Genomic DNA, 12,936 nt, shown 5'->3' on the forward strand with positions numbered 1-12,936 from the left:
GACTGAGCGACTGCCGATTGGCACAGACGCCGTAGGGGCGGGACCAGGGCAGCGTCCTTAACTGACCTCACCCGTCCCCACCGCCGCTCTCCCCCTCCTCTCGGCGTCCTTCCAGTTTTACCCTATGTGACTCTGCCCCAGGCCTTCCCAGACACTTACCCGTGCGAGGCGGTGGTGCGCTGGGCTCCTAGAGACTGAAAGCTCGTCCTGGGCGGCGGCGCTGGGAATGCTATCTTTCCACTTTCTTTTCCCGCTTCTCGTTCCTCTCCTACCTACACCCGTACCCCACTTCTGGTTTAGCCTTGAGGGACCCAGATGTTCTCACATTTGACCTGCCCCCAGCCTCATAGCGAGAAGGACAGGAGAAGGGCCCAGGGTTTGGAATTTGAACAGGGAAGGCGCAGGCTGCTTTGACAAAGAGAGGATTCCCAGAGAAAGGGTCACCGGACACCCTGCAAGGGAGACTGCTTCCCAGACAGCCGACTTCACTGGAAGTCAACTAATGCTTCAATGGAAGAAGGGCTGTGCAGGCGGGCCCCTTGGATTTTCGCAGTTTCTGACCTCCCCTTCTATCCATCCCCGAGTCCAAATATTCAAATTTGATAAGCGCGGTTTTTTGCAGGCCTCCCTAAGGGACAGTGCTAGAGTTTGAGGTGGCTCGTGTTTCTGGAACCCGGAAGCATTCACAAATTGGAGCACACAGTTTTCGGGGACATTGAACTCCGGCCGGGGATCCAAAGGAATTCTCTGACCCAGCAGTCCCTCCGGTTGGGTTGAAAAGGAGACCGCGTAGCTTGAAAGGGAATCGCGATACCTCTACAGACCTCCAGGGGGCAGCATCGACCGGGGGATGGAGTTCGCTCGCCATCTGCTGCCTTTCTTGCTCACGAAGGCTGCGAGGCTTCTTCCATGCCCCCTTCACGCTGAAGCACCGAGGAACTCTTCATTCAGCCTGAAATCCCTCCGTCCTGCGGCTTAGGTGGGACCGTGTGACACCCGGGCTGAAACTCAACTTCGGGCGAGCATGACTGCTCCTCAACTCCCCCTCACTTCTTTCCTTTTGTTGACAGCAGACACACGGGTCTCACCGACCCGGAAACATCTGGGATCACTCCCTAGGACGGGGCTGTGTCAATATCCTCCTTCCCTTTGCTAATCTCTAAGAACGGTGCCTGTATCTGGTACAAGGGTCCCTGTTCTTACCTAGTGTCATACTGGAAGGACTTGGAGGTGTCTTATGGATTGTAACAGCACCCCCACACTGTTCAGGGATCTCTGTCCTTTAAAGAAAAATAATTTCCCTCTGTTTGTCCGCGTCTGTACCCGGGGCTTGCCCTGAGTTATTTCTTGACTGTGCTCTCTGGGAAACATTTACTCAGTGTTCAACAGCTCTGTTTCTACATAATATAGGGGTGCCCATTTCAGTATAATTTTCAAACTATTGAATGTGGACATGTACTCCGAGGAAAAGAAATAAGGGACATCCTCCTTTCTTCCCATCCTATCAATATAGACCCACCCACCCTCCACTTAATAAGGGTGGATTTCAGGAAAGCAGGCATTAGGGGAAGCAGGCAAATTGGCTAGGTTCCAACAGATTTAGGTCAAAGGTTCAAGGAAAGGAGAAAGCAAGACCAACACAAAACTTTGAGGAGAATAGAGATCAGCTTTCTTCCTCCTGGGAATAATGGATACAGTAATTCATGTCGCACTTTAGAGTGTAAGGAGTGTTTTCAGATACAGTATTCATGAAACCAAGACATATTTATTGATATCCTGCTCTGTGTTCTGTGATAGGCACTGTAGATGCAGCAGAGAAAAAATCAAAGCCCCTTATCTCATACATAGAGCAGTTATTTCATCTCCCTAAATTCACACACCTGCCCTCTGTGGAGCTGTTCTTCCCATTTCATAGGCTTGAATAAATAATGAGCCCAACACCACACAGCCACTCAGTGGCTTGAACCTTCTGTGCCCACAGCCACCCTTTGTTCCATGACTCCAGGCTGGGAGTCATGAAGCTGAGGAAATGGCTGGCTTTAGAGAAATAACAAATTACAAAGTAAGAGTAAATTATTGGAAGAATATTTACAGAACTGAATGAAAAGCTGAACAAGCAGGTTTTGTAAAAGGACAAGCCGGGACAGGTCAGGGTCTAGGTAGCAGGGACCAGGGCTCAGAAGCCTCGTGGGCAGGAAGCGGCTTGTTCTCCGGACCTGGCTCCCTTTTCACTCTTGACACATCGCTGGCTCTACTGCAGGGCTCTTACCCAGGACCCCAGAGGACCTGTAAATGAGGAGCGGGGAAAGTTACATTTCGTTTTCACTAACCTCAAACTCAAATTTAGCATTTCCTCCAATGATAAATGCAGTCAACAAACCACAGCAATATTAGCAGTACCTGTGACTGTCACCAATAGAAATCAGACTTTTTGTATCACCTTCCAGTTGCAGAAATTTCAAGATGTCATATGTGTTCATCATTACTTTGTGGTCATGGTCATGGTTAGACCACCACGAGATCTTATCGTTACACATTTGTTTTTTATTTTGATAATTGTACTTCACTATAATTGTTTTCTTTTATAATCCCTGTGTTTTATTTTATGCTGCTGAAAAATATCCTGAGACTCCATAGACTTCACCAGTCTGCCAATGGGGTCCAAAGTATTCAAAAGGTTGAGAATCACTAGATCTCTGATGAAATGTCAGTTTGCTGTAATCATGTTAATGACGAGATACTCTCCCGGGGACCAGCCCCCTCCCACCGCTCCCTGCCTGCTGTGCCACTGCACGGAGAGTGTGCACAACACACACACACACACACAGCCCTTACCCTCCTCAACTCCCCCAGTCCAGTTCTCACCTCACCCCACTCAGGTGCCATCTGCAGCTGGACTAGCCTGCTCCAGGGTGAGTGTCTACATCCTCTGTCTGTAGGCCATTTTTGAGTGACAGTAACGTAACGGCCACATACTGACTGTTTACCTCTTTCCAGGAACTGCCTTTTGTCCACTTGGTTGAATTTGTTCATTGAACTTTTTCTATTTTATTGATGTCATCTCTTTATTGTTTCTCCTAGTTGCTGTGTTTGAGTTTTAGATTCTAACCTTTTACTAGTGTCTCCAGATGACTCTCACGTCACTGGTTTTTAGTCCTGTCTCCTTTTCTAACATATGGATTTAATGATAAAAATCTCCCTCTAAACTGTTCAGTTGTATCTAACAAGTTTTGCTATGCCTTATCTCTTTCTATTATTATGCAGTCAAAATGTTTTCTAATTTCTATTGTATTTTCCTTGGTCCAAGGATTATTTAGAAATATTTCTTGATATCTAAACGGTTTAATATTTTCTTACTTTATTGTTGATTTCTACCTTTCTGAGAACATATACTGAATAGTTTCAATCCTTTGACTTTTTTTGAAGCTGCTTCTGTGATATGGCATGGTGTAATTTTGGTAAATAAAATTTGATATACAAAAAATGTGGATTCTCTTCCTGTTGGAGGTCATGTTCTATATTTGTCAAATAGGTCAAGTTAATTGTTCTTCAGTTGTTCTGTGTCCTTACTGATCTTACCTTGTTTTTTTCCTATTGGTTGTTGAAAAAGGTATGCCATTTCTTCCACTGTGAATGTAGATTTAAATTTATTTTTCACTTAATTTTGTCAAATTCTGTTTTGTATATTTTAACATGTGCTTTTGGATATATATTACATTGGGTTTGGGGAAGGGAAGGAGTCAGTATGTGGAACTGCGATACCCTATTGTCTCTCAAATGGAATTAGGATCAGGTTTCAACTTATCTTTAAGTTCAGGACCTGGATCAGAGTCAGAGGAGGCGGACACTGCTGCTGGGAGATGGCGTCTGGTGGGAGAGACCCAGGACACAGCTACAGAGATGACCAAGGAACACTCAGGGTCCAGGGCTCTCATCCGGGTGCCTGAGGAATTGCAATATAGCTCACGTGTAGGAGAGGGAGGCACAGCAACTCCTTGAAGGGAATATGGATGGGCCAGGCCTGGAGCTGGTAGTCAGGAGGTAGGAGGTCCCCGCATCTGCACAGAGAAGATCTGAGAAGACATCATCCTCACATTTATATCCCAGGATTCTGTGTAGGGCCTGCCACCTCTGGCTGGCCTCATTAATAGTCCCACGTAAGTCCTGACAACAGCATCTGTAGGCATTGTCACCAGCTCGTGTTTATGCCCTCTGTGCTTGAGCCCCTTGGCAATTGCTTTTGACATGACTCCTGGTGTTCATGTCCAGATGTATCTCATTCTTTCTTTTTTTTAAATTGGGGAATATTGGGGAACAGCGTGCTTCTCCAGGGCCCATCAGCTCCAAGTCGCTGTCCTTCAATCTAGTTGTGGAGGGTGCAGCTCAGTTCCAAGTCCAGTCGCTGTTTTCAATCTTAGTTGCAGGGGGCACAGCCCGCCATCCTATGTGGGAATTGAACCAGCAACCTTGTTGAGAGCTCACGCTCTAACCAACTGAGCCATCTCGTTGCCCCAGATTTATCCCACTCTGGATTTTGTGGTTACTCCAAGATTTAATTAACTGGCCTGAAGTTTTCTCTGGTCCCAAGCTTTGTTTTCCTCCTTTGCTTTCTGAAGATTTCTAATAATTTCACTTGGAAGTGTCACTGCCTGCATTCTTATTCCTGAGTTCGCTCTGATTCTTTTCTCTGCAGGCCCAGGGCCTAATCCAGGGCCTGCAGAGAGCTGATACCTAGTCTCAGCTGCTAGAATTGAGGTGAGTAAGGAAACCCCAGAGTGTAGAAATATGTTTTCTCGTTTCCAGCCACTATTAAAAGCCTTGGATGTAATTGAGTCGAACCCACCCCACAAAGCTTCCCTTTTGATTAACTCAAGATAAACTGATTTGAGACTTTAATTATATCTGCAAAATCCCTTCCCAGCAGCACCCAGACTAAAATTTGAATAACTGCGAGAGGATGTGCTAGCAACCAACTGGGGCAATGATTCCAAGGGTCCCTGGGCCCCACATTCCCAACCGCAAAATGTGAGGTTGTTGCATTTCTACAAATGAGCCCTTCCCCGCACCCCAAGTCACTGCCTGAGTTAATGTAAATGAATTCAGCGATGTCCTTTGGGACACCTGATGTCCTTTGGGTTTGGCCTCTGAGAGTGTCTGTGACTTGGGAAGAGTGGTCTGAATGGAGGGTTAAGAGACCAGGTTTCATCTGGTTGCGGGTGGAAGCCCCGTCCATGTCTCACTCCTTCTGAAGCATGAAACGGAATTTGGATGCCGAAAGCCTCTGCTGGCTTCAGAGGACACTGAGGAAAGCCTCTTACCCACCCAGCCTTTCCTCCCTTCCTCTTGAGGTTCCCTCAGCCTGATAACCTACCATCCCATCCCGTGCTTGAGCAATGGTTTCATGGCCATCAAAACACCTTCGATGGAGGACTGAAGACAATCCTCAGCTTCCTCTGTGTTCCTCAAACACACAGAGTCTGCACCAGCTTCAAGCCTATCCGACAAGGAGCTTCCTGATTTGTCCAAACGTAGAACACTCTTCTCAAAGGGCTTCTCTGATCTCACTCAGCACCACAAAATCCACAGGCTGGAACCTAGTTTTGATGGCGACAGCTCACTCCCGGTGCATTCTGGGTGGCCCAGCTCCTCTCAGGTTTCCGGCCCAACCGTTTTTGCTGCAGATACAGCTTCTTCTTGTGGTCTTTGCATTTCTTTTTTGGCATCTATTCTTCCTTCAGCTGAAACTTTGCCACCTTGACATGTAATTTGTATCTTCTAATTGCATCTTTATCTAAAAATGTTAATGCTAGATCCCCAGGTCTCCTCTTCAAATAACAGAAAAGCCCATCTCCTTCATAATTTCTTTGTAAAGCTTGACCTTAAATTCTTCTGAGGATCTCTCATAATAATGCAAGATTTGAATATAATGCAGATAAATTCGTCCACTGTAATGTGTGGAGGCAAACCAGAAATATATTTGTATTTCTAACTTTTTCAACATGAAATCATCTTGATTCCATCTCTTCTTTTACCTCTCCTCTTTTGGGGATCAGTGGGTTTGGGGGTTTTCTTTGCAGAAGTTTCTCTGCATCCCCAGCACTGACATCTTGTACGTTTGCAGTAGAGCTAGACACCCACCATTAGAGAAGCCATAATGGGCCTGATGCGTAGCAACGAAAGCTTCCATGGTCTGGGGGAACCGAGCTTTCTTGTCCATCGTGGGGGTGGCCGCTGGCCGCTGGTGGAAAGAATCCATTTTCCACAGGATCTTCTTTGCGGTCCTTGGTGTTTCCATATAATTCTTGCCTTTGCAACTGCCCATCAGCCGTGTCATTCCCACCCAAGTGGTTGCCACTTGTATTTCTCACCTAGCGCAGAGCCAGGGGCTAGGTGAGCGAAGAGGCTGTTCTGCTGGGCCTGGGAGCCACCACCAAGCATTTCTGAAGTGACTGCCCAGGTTCTGTAAACATTTAACACCCTAAGTCATTGAATCACCACATCGACCCTGTGAGGTAAGACTATTATCTCCACTTTACAGAAGAGAATACTGAGGCTCAGAGACTTTGCCCAAGGTTATAGACAGCTCACGCATAACAGGGCTCGGATTTGAATCCAGGCAGGACTGCTCCAGAGGCCACATCTGTAACCAACACTTTTTATAGCTTCCAAGAGACTAACTGCATGAAACCCAGCCTGCCTCCCTCCCTGTTTGTACCACTTAGTAGTGCAAATATAAACTCCGTAGTCCACCCAGCCTATGGCATTGTTGTCTCCACGACACCCTGTACTTTCTGGCTGTGACCCAGCCCTCCACTTGCCCCCTCCCTAAGCTACCCTCACACCCTCTAATAAATGGCAAATCTCCTCATATTCTCAACTTCTCCTTGGAGCGCTCCCTCCGCTCCCTCTACTTCCCGGCTTTAACTGAAATTTAACTCTCCCTTGAGGGCACTGCCTCCTCTGCAGGCTTCTGAAATGAGAGCTGTTTATTTTCTTGCAGATGAGGGTGCTTTCCTTGCTCCCATTGCTGCCTCCAGACTACTCCTCCTCCAAGCCCCAGTTTCTAGTTTAAAGTAACCCTCTGTCGCCAAGGCTCAGCCATTGGGCTGAATTGCCCCCTTCCTTCCTCTGTGGTACTTTCTGCCACCTGCCAGTCCTCTCCACCTTGCTCAGGGGGACGCGGGCTCCCACGGGCGATCTCTGCCTTCCCATCTCATTGTCCACACAGAGGACCCGTCCCTCACCTGACCTCCCAACCACTTGGTGACTTCATCCCCTGGATGCTTTCCATTCCAAACCATGCACCTATTTTCTTTGTGACCTTGTCATCTGACGCAACCCCCACCCCACCTTCAAGAATCACTCGTTCAAGCAGCCTGCCTCAGCCCCCATTCCCTAACCTTCCATCCATCAATCTGTCTACTCCTCTCACAACCATTTTCAGTCTCCCGGGACCTCCAGACCCATGGTGCGTCCCTGCGTGCAACCCGCCAGGGCCTCCTTATCCAGCTTCACGGCATGGCCCTTCATCTCAACAATTCTCTTGACAATATCCGAAACTTGCCTCTCTATATTTTTCCTTTGGCCCCTATCTGGCATAACCTCAAGCCCAGATGCGCCCAGTGAGTTGTTCGGGATTTTACTCTCAGAGCTGAGATGTGTTGGAGGAAGTCACACAGCAGGACACGGTCAGCACTGCTCAGTCATGGTCAGACCCTAAGGACGCCCCACGTTGCTGAGTGACCCCACCTCACCGTGACGGTCATCGGCAACCTTAAATTCCCCGATCCCGGAACCTGTGCGGCTCTCTCTGTCTCTCACCTGACTCAACTGATATCTAGCTCTTATGTCACAGAGAAAACTGAAGCCATTGGAGGTGAGCTCCCTCAACTGCCTATTACCAGGTACACGCTGCACCTGTGCCCACTGGCTCCTTGTTCCTCAGACGACATAGAGTAGGGCAATGGTTCGCCAACTCTGTGTGCCTCAGAACTGGCTGGAAAGTGTGTAAAAGCAAGTTTCTGATTCAGTAGGTCAAGGTGGAGAAAAGGAGGCTGGAATTTTTATTTGTGACTAGTTTCCAGGCGGTGCTTGATGCTTCTGGCCTGGGGGCCCCACTCTGAGAACCACTGGAGCAGAGGAGCTGCCTCCTCCTGCCCAAGGCTGGTCTCTCTAGCTGTGTTTTGCATCTCATTTCCTCAATTAGCCCCTTTACCCTCTTGAATCTGCAACCTCTCCTTCTCAAAACAAAGCAAAAGCAAAACCCTCCCTTCCTCCACCTCGTTTCTTCCTCTGGCCGCTCCCTGTTCGTCTCAGTCGCTTCATCCAGCCTCCTTCTCACATACACAGTGCAGGTGCCTGATTAGATCCTGGTTTGAACAGGCCCATAAGAGACACTTGGCGGTTAACTGGGAAGAGTGAGTATATTCTGCATGTGGACAATATGAGGGACCCCTGTTATTTTCTTGGCTGCAATCAGGGCAGCAAGGCCCCGTGCTTACGTAGGAGGAAGTTCTTACTTTTAGGCGATGTATGTTGAAGTGTTAAAGTGTGAAGCATCGTGATTTCGTAAATTTTCACCTGGTTCAAGAACTATGTACAAATACATAAATATTTGTATGTATGTATGAATGATATTTGTTTTTGTTTGTTTTTTTTAATTAAATTTATTGGGGTGACAATTGTTAGTAAAATTACATAGATTTCAGGTGTACAATTCTGTATTACATCATCTATAAGTCCCATTGTGTGTTCACCACCCAGCGTCAGTTCTTCCATCACCATATATTCGATCCCCCTTACGCTCATCTCCCACCCCCCCACCCCCCACCCCCCTTACCCTCTGGCAACCACTAAACTATTGTCTGTGTCTATGAGTTTTTGTTTCTCATTTGTTTGTCTTGTTCTTTTGTTGTTTTTGGTTTATATACCACATATCAATGAAATCACATGGTTCTCTGCTTTTTCTGTCTGACTTGTTTCGCTCAGCATTACTCTCTCAAGATCCATCCATGTTGTCACAAATGTTCCTATATCATCTTTTCTTACCGCTGAATAGTATTCCATTGTGTATATATACCACAACTTCTTTATCCATTCATCTATCGAAGGACATTTTGGTTGTTTCCATGTCTTGGCCACCGTAAACAAAGCTGCAATGAACATTGGAGCACATGTGTCTTTATCTCTAAATGTTTTCAGATTTTTTGGGTAGATACCCAGGAGAGGGATTGCTGGGTCATACGGCAATTCTATTCGTAATTCTTTGAGGAACCTCCACACTGCCTTCCATAACGGCTGCACCAGTCTGCATTCCCACCAACAGTGTATGAGGGTTCCTTTTTCTCCACAGCCTCTCCAACATTTGTTATTATTTGTCTTGTTGATGATAGCCATTCTGACTGGGGTGAGGTGATATCTCATTGTGGTTTTGATTTGCATTTCTCTGATGATTAGTGATGTTGAGCATTTTTTCATATGTCTATTTGCCATTTGTATGTCCTCTTTGGAGAAATGTCTCTTCAAGTCCTCTGCCCATTTTTCAATTGGGTTGTTTGTTTTTTTGTTGTTGAGTTGCAAGAGTTCCTTGTATATTCTGGATACTAGCCCCTTATCGGAGGCACTGTTTGCAAAAATCTTCTCCCATTCAGTTGGTGGCCTCTTTATTTTGTCAATGGTTTCTTTTGCTGTGCAGAAGCTTTTAAGTTTCATATAGTCCCATTCGTTTATTTTAGCTTTTATTTCCATTGCCTTTGGAGTCAAGTTCATAAAATGCTCTTTGAACCCAAGGTCCATAAGTTTAGTACCTATGTTTTCTTCTATGCAGTTTATTGTGTCAAGTCTTATGCTTAAGTCTTTGATCCATTTTGAATTAACTTTGGTACATGGTGACAAATAGCAGTCCAGTTTCATTCTTTTGCACGTGGCTATCCAATTCTCCCAGCACCATTTATTGAAGAGGCTGTCTTTGCTCCATTGTATGTTTTTAGCTTCTTTGTCAAAAATTATCTGTCCATCTTTATGTGGTTTTATTTCTGCGTTCTCAATTCTATTCCATTGGTCTATGTGTCTGTTTTTCTGCCAATACCATGCTGTTTTGATTATTGTAGCCCTGTAGTACAAGCCAAAGTCAGGAAGTGTGATACCTCCATTATTGTTCTTTTTTCTTAAGATTGCTTTGGCTATTCGGGGTCTTTTGTGGTTCCAAACAAATCTGATGATTTTTTGTTCTATTTCTTTAAAATATGCCATTGGGATTTTGATGGGGATTGCATTGAATCTGTATATTGCTTTGGGTAATATGGCCATTTTAACTATGTTGATTCTTCCAATCCATGAGCACGGAATATCTTTCCATTTCTTTGTGTCTTCTTCAATTTCTTTCAAAAATGTCTTATAGTTTTCAGCATCTAGGTCTTTCACATCCTTGGTTAAGTTTATTCCTAGGTATTTTATTCTTTTTGCTGCAATTGCAAAATAAATTGTTTTTTGTATTTCTTTTTCTGAGATTTCATTGTTAGTATATAGGAAGGCAATGGACTTTTGTGCGTTGATTTTGTAGCCAGCAACTTTACTGTATTCGTTGATTGTTTCTAATAGCTTTTTGGTGGAGTCTTTAGGGTTTTCTATATATAGCATCATGTCATCTGCAAAGAGTGATAATTTAACTTCTTCATTCCCAATTTGGATGCCTTTTATTTCTTTCTCTTGCCTTATTGCTCTGGCAAGGACTTCCAACACTATGTTGAAAAGCAGAGGTGATAGGGGACATCCCTGTCGTGTTCCTGAACGTAGAGCAAAGGGCTTCAGTTTTTCTCCATTAATTATGAGATTAGCAGAGGGCTTGTCATATATGGCCTTTATTATGTTAAGGTATTTTCCTTCTATACCCATTTTATTAAGTGTTTTAATCATAAATGGATGTTGTATCTTGTCAAATGCTTTTTCTGCATCAATTGATATAATCATATGATTTTTGTCCTTTATTTTGTTTATGTGATGTATCACATTGATGGATTTGCGTATGTTGAACCATCCTTGTGCCCCGGGGATGAACCCCACTTGGTCGTGATGAATAATCTTTTTAATGCATTGTTGTATTCGATTTGCTAGAATTTTATTTAGGATTTTTGCATCGGTATTCATTAGAGATATTGGTCTGTAGTTTTCTTTTTTTGTGCTGTCCTTACCAGGGTTTGGTATCAGGGTAATGTTGGCCTCATAAAATGAGTTAGGGAGTACTGTCTCTTCTTCAATTTTTTGGAAGAGTTTGTGCAGAATTGGTATTAGATCCCCTTTGAAGGTTTGGTAGAATTCACTAGTGAAGCCATCTGGTCCCGGACTTTTGCTTTTGGGAAGGTTTTGGATGATTGATTCAATTTCGTTACTGGTGATCGGTCTGTTTAGATTTTCCAGTTCTTCATGGTTCAGCCTTGGAAGGCTATATGTTTCTAAGAACTTATCCATTTCTTCTAGGTTGTTGAATTTGGTGGCATATAGTCCTTCATAGTATTCTTGGATGATCCTTTGTATTTCTGTGGTGTCCGTGATAACTTCCCCTTTTACATTTCTGATTTTGTTAATCAGTGTCTTCTCTCTTTTTATCTTAGTAAGTCTAGCCAAGGGTTTGTCAATTTTGTTTATCTTCTCAAAGAACCAGCTCTTTGTCACATTAATTTTTTCTATTGTCTTTTTGTTCTCTATTTCATTTAGTTCTGCTCTAATTTTTATTATTTCCTTTCTTCTGCTGACCTTGGGTTTTACTTGTTCTTCTTTTTCTAGTTCTTTAAGGTGTAACATGAGGTTATTTATTTGGGAGTTTTCTTGTTTCTTGAGATAGGCCTGTAATGAGATAAATTTCCCTCTTAAAACTGCTTTCGCTGCATCCCAAAAATTTTGGTAGGATGTATTTTCATTGTCATTTGTTTCTATGTATCTTTTGATCTCTCCTCTAATTTCTTCTTTGACCCAGTCCTTCTTTAAAAGTATGTTGTTTAATCTCCATGTATTTGTGTTTTTTCCCGCTTTCTTTTTACAGTTGATATCCAATTTCAAAGCCTTGTGATCAGAGAATATGCATGGTATGATTTCAATCTTCTTAAATTTGTTGAGACTGATTTTATGTCCCAATATATGGTCTATCCTTGAGAATGTTCCGTGTACACTAGAAAAGAATGTATAGTCTGATGTTTTAGGATGAAGTGCTCTATAAATGTCAATTATGTCCATTTCATCTAATGTGTCATTTAGGGCTATTTCGTTATTTATTTTCGTTTGGATGATCTATCCATAGCTGTTAATGATGTATTTAAGTCCCCTAGTATAATTGTGTTTTGGTCAATTTCTCCCTTTAGTTCTGTTAGTAGTTGCTTGGTATATTTCGGTGCTCCCTGATTGGGGGCATAAATATTGACGACTGTTATGTCTTCTTGTTGTACAGTCCCCTTCACCATTATGAAATGTCCATCTTTATCTCTTGTTATCTTTTTCACCTTGAAGTCTGTTTCATCTGATATCATTATGGCTACACCTGATTTTCTCTGGGTACCATTTGCTTGGAGTGTCAATTTCCACCCTTTCACTTTGAGTCTATGCTTGTCCTTGTAGCTGAGATGTGTCTCTTGGAGACAGCATATGGTTGGGTTTAGTTTTTTGATCCAATCTGCTACTCTGTGCCTTTTTATTGGTGAGTTCAGTCCATTTACATTTAGGGTGATTATTGATATGTGAGGATTTCCTGTCATTCTATCTTTAGTTTTCTGGTAAGGCTGTGTCTCCATTGTTTCTTTGCCTTTTTGTTGTTGTCTATTATTTCTGTGTGGTGGTATTCTATGATGGTTCCCTCTGTTTCTTCTTTTATTTCAGTATATATTTCAATTCTGGATTTATTTTGAGTGGTTACCCTTAAGTTTATGTAAAAGAAAGTTTGATATTTAG

The 12,936-nt window shown here is 43.8% G+C and overlaps 1 pseudogene; it reads right to left on the reverse strand.

The window, feature by feature from the left end:
- Window positions 1–5,290: 5,290 nt before the first annotated feature.
- LOC109450910 (17S U2 SnRNP complex component HTATSF1 pseudogene) lies at window positions 5,291–7,766 on the reverse strand (annotated as a pseudogene).
- Between the last annotated feature and the right edge of the window lie 5,170 nt (window positions 7,767–12,936).

This window comes from Rhinolophus sinicus, chromosome 2 (assembly GCF_057876585.1).
Source record: "Rhinolophus sinicus isolate RSI-liver-muscle chromosome 2, RSI-T2T, whole genome shotgun sequence".
In the NCBI taxonomy this organism is placed as follows: Eukaryota; Metazoa; Chordata; class Mammalia; order Chiroptera; family Rhinolophidae; genus Rhinolophus; species Rhinolophus sinicus.